Raw genomic sequence first — 6,922 nt, 5'->3', positions numbered from 1 at the left:
TTATGAATGGGTGGGCTTTTAATTTGGTCTGATCTTTGTTTAAAAAAAAAAAAAGAAGAGGAACATTTTTACTGGTGTTTCTTGTTTACAAAAGTGGAAACCTGAAACTACACAGCAAAAACACGTTTTGGTAACGTATCATGCACATTTTGTAGTTTATTTGAAATGAATGAATATACCTCATCATTGACAAGGAAAGGTGATTAGACAAAGAGAATTTTTGAGAAGACAAAACCCCCACTCGGCAGTACCAAGTGTCTTATGACAGCTTACACAGAGCAACGAATGAGGCATTTGGATATGCATGTTTCTGGCATATTTAGAAGGCTCCATCGAGTCCCTCCGCCACCTTTACTGCTGTGCAGGTTATTTAAATAAAACAATTCCAGGTACAATTTTACACTACAGATAACTCTGGCTTTCTCTTTGTTACGATGGATGTCAGACAAACAAAGAGTGCATTTGACCATGCATAACTTCCAATGAAAAACAAAAAGGAACAATGGACAAATAGTCAGTTGTTCTCCTTATAGTGTTAGTAAATATGCTTGTAAATAGTAATATACCTAGTCACTAGTCAATGTTCCTTTAATGCAACTACCCTTATAACTATCTACTAGTGTAGGGCCTTGGAGAGAGTGAGACTACCCTTTTGTGCTCATGCAAATCTAAGAGTGCCAGGACTCGTGGATGACTGGCTGCTGGGAGTCCTGTGCCAGTCTTCTTTTATGCAGATCACAGTGTGCCAGACCTCGCGGACGATTGGCTGCCTGGAGATCCCATGACCACTCCATGACCAATTGACTGGCTGATTGTCTGCACCTGGGAGTATAAAAAGGCTGAAGATCCTTCACACTATGGGGAATTGCTGCTCTGAAGTGAACATGCAGTGTCCTCCTCGTCTGCGTTGCATGTGAAGCTTGTTTGTTAAAGCTGTTTGCTGTGTTGCTCTTTGTTTAAACCTGGTATACAGCTGAACTTAGTTTCATTAGAGTTTTGTGATGCTGGCTGGCTGTTACTCTTGCCTGTTCTTTTCATTGTGTATTAATTGTTTCCCCGGTGGTCTGTTGAACAGCCCTGTCGGTTTTCAGTTTAATGTTTGTAATAAAACCCCTTAGTTACTCAGATTTCGTGAGAGGGCTTGTGTATGTTTCTCCCCTCCTGTCGCCTAGCAGAGGGGGTCGTAACACTAGTCACACAAACATACTGCAACAGTAAGACTCAGTGATTAGACACAGGGGTTACAGGTGGGTCCCCAACAGTCAGCAAAACAAGTCATAAAAAACAACACAGGTTGTTTCCTTAACAAGAGCATCCGAGGACACACACCCTAACGTTCACATAGAAAGGTGCACACCCCTAACTGTACCCCTATAGTTTCCACCTTTTTCTTTATCTCTGCATGTCAGAGGTCAACTGAAACAAAGTCCACTTATATAAAATCACCCCATCAGACACACGGTATTTTCCTCGTCATTTCACAACTGCCGCAAGGTATATCGTTTTAACTTTTTTTGTCGGACCCCAGACACAGTGGTGTGAGGTAGTTAGCACAAAATTTGGCCATGTAGAAAGCATCGTTTGTTTGGAATGCATCATCACTGTTCATAAGAGTTGAACCCTGGCTCTGGACATTTTCATGACAAGTGACAGCGCAGACATTTGCTAACACTGTGATGTGAAGCATCGTTAAAGTGTCACTTCAGTAATGTTGACTCATGTTTTTTAATAGATGACTTTAAAACACTAAACTCTAATTTCAGTGGTTTATTTTAAGTTTACATAATATAACATGTGATAAGACGATGAGTTTTACTTCTCACGGGCCGTGTTATGTGTATCTATTTATCATGTATGCTACTTTGCTCTGTGGACTGTAAAATGTTTCATTGTGTTCATGAAATAAACCAGACTTTCACTGTCTGCATCTTTTACTGTTTTTCTGTTTGTGTTCACTCCAAATTGACAAAACCTACAGATATCCAGAGTTGACTCACTAACAATGTGGAGCAGTCTCAATGTATTTAGCTGCTTTTTCCCTGAACACAACCAACTGAGAGAAATGTCTGCAGTCCTCACTTTGGTCGTTGCGAATGTTGAAGGAGATTTGTTCCATAGACACATTATACTAGTGTTTCCTACACTTAATCCAACACCACTATGTTCCATTTAAATCCAGGTTCCTTTTATAGTTTGCAGTGAAATTTGTTAAACCATTGCTTAATGGGACAGAAGTACAAGTCACTCTTTACTAACACATTTGTAGATACGTTTATTGCTGAACAACACAGCTAGCAGTCTCACACACTCTTTAGATTTTTTAAGTTTTGTGCGTAATGGTTTAGTCTCTTAAACCTTACCCTTTTCTCCTCAGTATCACAACAGTATGACTCCCAAAGTACGGCTCAGTAAAAAAACCAATGATTCTAAAGCCGTAACACAAAATACAGTTGGAAGATGAATGATTGCAATTTTATGATGCATAGTAAAACTACCCCCTCTTCTTCTTCTCTGAGTTGCTGTTGCTCTTGTGTGTGTGTGTATGCCTTAGAAGTCATATAATACATTAGCAATACCTGAAGGGCAAGCTTTACTTACACAGCCTCACACACAGTAGGTTTTTAAAGTTTTTGGGTACAATGGTTTAGCCACAGATGTAACTTCTACTTTTGATAAAGATCACTCCATCTGCATATTTCTTAAGAAATGAAGCATCTTTATTAAGCTCTTATAAATGTTTACACATTAATAGACACCGTGTGCTCTGAGACATTATAGTCTTCTACTTCTGCTTCCATTGGTTTGCATTTTAAACTCCCAACCTTTCAGGTTGTTATGAACGACTTATATTTCTACCATTTTGTGATATAAAAGTGAACCATGTGGCTTTTTTATTTTCTGTGTGATGGAATGACTTAAGACACGAGTTATTTAAACAATTCTAAATGACAGTGTGATGGCCATGGTACTTTATGTAGGCCAAATATGTTAAGGATAATGTTTATCAATGTAAAATTGCAAAGAACCTTTGAATAGATTATAACATCTTGTAAACAGTTACCTCAGAACCTGTACTGTCAGACCTATGTATGTAAGGTAAAACTTTCCACAGTACTTCCCCTTAAGTAAGTAACTAAACACATAAAGTCACCCTTACCAATATTCAACTGCTCCTTGAAAAAAGTAGCACAAACAGACAACTGACTCAGCAATGATAAGAAGAAAATTAAAAGTTTTGGTTTTTGTGGCTCGAAAAATTAAAGAAAGTGTGTTTAATAATTCAACAAGACCCGCACCTTCAACACATGTACATTCAGATTTTGGATCAGACTTACATTGCTGTTGTTCAATAGTTTTTAGCCTCTCTCAAAATTTATTTTATGACCTTTACGTTTCCAGCCGATAAGGACAATTACTGCATTTCAAATGCACATCCAAAAGCTTTAAACATCCGCTTTGTCTGTAGCGACAGCATCAAACTACAGAGCGTTGTTTTTACTAAAATTCAACATTTTCAGATTAAAATTTGGTTGCTTTTTTTTTCCCACTGTAACACCCCCCTCAATTTTTGTGATATTCTTAGAGATTTCATTTTTTATATTTATGCTTTTGGTGTGAGGGTATCTAATATACAACGTTGTCACTGTGTTTTTGTACTACCAGCTGTGAGGGCTCTGCTTTTGCTTTGAGCAGTCTGTATGTATGTGCTCTGCTATAGAAGTCAGCAGTCTAACCAGGTTATGGGCAGAAATCTGTGCCATCAGAAACTGAATTTGATATGCTTAAATTTGAATTTGAATTGCTCAGATTGAATCTGAATTGCAACTTGAATAAATGCTTTTAAAAACTGCATATGAATTAGCCTAATTTGAAATTCAATTTATTGGTTTGAAAATGATCATGAGTAAATTGAAATTGAATTTTATATTTTGAAAATGAATTCATTTGCTTTGAAACTGTATTCAGTTTTTTGGGACTTACATCCGGTTACGGTTCAAGAGTAATGAGCGCAGATTAATAGAACTACGTTTTACTAGCGGACCGAAAGTGTTACTGATGGGAATCTACAGCATCTTGAGTTGAATTAAGACTTCAGAAGTCATTCGTCATGTCGAATGACCAGCAGATAAAATTTTCATTTTTTTTCCACATCTGTTTTTTGGAAAGTTCAGCTTTTTCACCTCTTTTCAGCACAAATTTGAGCTTCTTCATCTCTTTTTAGCAGAATTTTCAGTTTCTTCACCTCTTTTCAGCAGCTATTTCTACTTCTTCGGCTGTTTTCAGCAGATTCCACTACACAGCATTCATACTGCATTTTCACGGCCAATAGTGTTTCCTAGGGAAACACTATTGGCTTACAAAAGCTTTATATTGTGGTCTGTGACAAATTGGTTATGCTTGAACTCATTTAATACTTGTCCCCTGATAATTTATTCCTTGTTATTTTACAGTTGACCATAATGCTTTAATTTAGACATTGCTGGTGTAACCTTGCTTAACATACTATCCCAGGTTTCTTTGTGGTACCATTAGTTACATCCATGCATATGTTTTAAAGCAAAAATACTACTAATAGTCAGGTCATTTGAATTTTCTTCTGTTCACAGGTAAATTTCTAATAAATTATGTTTCTTTGTACTTACTTCCTGTTTATACAGGGTCATGAGGTCATGGATTGCATCATTGGGTACAACCAAATGAAGGGTTTTTCATTTTGTACAGTATTGTTTATTTTCTTTAAAGTAACCTTTTGAGTTGTATTGTATGCAGTGTTTTACTTTTCAAACCATTTATCTGAGTATGAGTTTGTCATTTGGATCCATAATCTTAATCCTGTTTTTTGTTTAAAATCGTATTGTTTGGTCTAACCTATTTTTCAATGGTAGACACCAAAGAGGTGTGTGAAGTCCTGTATAAAGCAAGTGAGATTTTGCCTACCAGGTTTGTTTGGTTTTTTTTTATATAACTTTTTATTTTGTACTTTTTCCAATTTTATAGTACATGCAAACAAAAACACGAAAAAAAGAACACAAAAGAAACAAACCAAAAAAAAGAAGAAAGGACACCCAATCTGTGGAAGAGGGGAAAAGGGAAGAAAAAAAAAAGAAAAAAAACAACAACAAGGAGAGGTCCCTGCCCTATGGGGCTGAGTGAGTCTTATAGGCTATCCATTTTGTCCACTGTTTTCGGTGTTTATCAGATTTCAGTCTCAAAGTGTAGGTCATTTTCTCCATTATATATACAGTGGGGCAAAAAAGTATTTAGTCAGCCACCGATTGTGCAAGTTCCCCCACTTAAAATGATGACAGAGGTCAGTAATTTGCACCAGAGGTACACTTCAACTGTGAGAGACAGAATGTGAAAAAAAAAATCCATGAATCCACATGGTAGGATTTGTAAAGAATTTATTCGTAAATTAGGGTGGAAAATAAGTATTTGGTCACCTCAAACAAGGAAAATCTCTGGCTCTCACAGACCTGTAACGTCTTCTGTAAGACGCTTTTCTGTCCCCCACTCGTTACCTGTATGAATGGCACCTGTTTGAACTCATCATCTGTATAAAAAGACACCTGTCCACAGTCTCAAACAGTCAGACTCCAAACTCTGCCATGGCCAAGACCAAAGAGCTTTCGAAGGACACCAGGAAAAGTAATGTAGACCTGCACCAGACTGGGAAGAGTGAATCTACAATAGGCAAGCAGCTTGGTGTGAAAAAATCAACTGTGGGAGCAATCATCAGAAAATGGAAGACATACAAGACCACTGATAATCTCCCTCGATCTGGGGCTCCACGCAAGATCTCATCCCGTGGGGTCAAAATGATCATGAGACCGGTGAGCAAAGATCCCAGAACCACACGGGGGGACCTGGTGAATGACCTGCAGAGAGCTGGGACCAAAGTAACAAAGGTCACCATCAGTAACACACTACAACGGCAGGGAATCAAATCCCGCAGTGCCAGACGTGTTCCGCTGCTGAAGCCAGTGCATGTCCAGGCCCGTCTGAAGTTTGCCAGAGAGCACATGGATGATACAGCAGAGGATTGGGAGAATGTCATGTGGTCAGATGAAACCAAAGTAGAACTTTTTGGTATAAACTCAACTCGTCGTGTTTGGAGGTAGAAGAATACTGAGTTGCATCCCAAGAACACCATACCTACTGTGAAGCATGGGGGTGGAAACATCATGCTATGGGGCTGTTTTTCTGCCAAGGGGACAGGACGACTGACCCGTGTTAAGGACAGAATGAATGGGGCCATGTATCGTGAGATTTTGAGCCAAAACCTCCTTCCATCAGTGAGAACTTTGAAGATGAAACGAGGCTGGGTCTTCCAACATGACAATGATCCAAAACACACAGCCCGGGCAACAAAGGAGTGGCTCCGTAAGAAGCATTTGAAAGTCCTGGAGTGGCCTAGCCAGTCTCCAGACCTCAACCCCATAGAAAATCTGTGGCGGGAGTTGAAAGTCCGTGTTGCTCGGCGACAGCCCCAAAACATCACTGCTCTCGAGAAGATCTGCATGGAGGAATGGGCCAAAATATCAGCTACTGTGTGTGCAAACCTGGTAAAGACCTATAGTAAACGTTTGACCTCTGTTATTGCCAACAAAGGTTATGTTACAAAGTATTGAGTTGTATTTTTGTTATTGACCAAATACTTCTTTTCCACCCTGATTTACGAATAAATTCTTTACAAATCCTACCATGTGGATTCATGGATTTTTTTTTTTTTCCACATTCTGTCTCTCACAGTTGAAGAGTACCTCTGGTGCAAATTACTGACCTCTGTCATCATTTTAAGTGGGGGAACTTGCACAATCGGTGGCTGACTAAATACTTTTTTGCCCCACTGTATGTCCTCGATTACATCAGTCCATTCTTCCAATTTTAAAGGGTCACTTTTCAGCCAGTTTTTTGTTAT

Source organism: Astatotilapia calliptera, chromosome 19 (genome assembly GCF_900246225.1).
Source record: "Astatotilapia calliptera chromosome 19, fAstCal1.2, whole genome shotgun sequence".
Taxonomy (NCBI): domain Eukaryota; kingdom Metazoa; phylum Chordata; class Actinopteri; order Cichliformes; family Cichlidae; genus Astatotilapia; species Astatotilapia calliptera.
Note: the sequence above shows the minus strand (reverse complement) of the source record.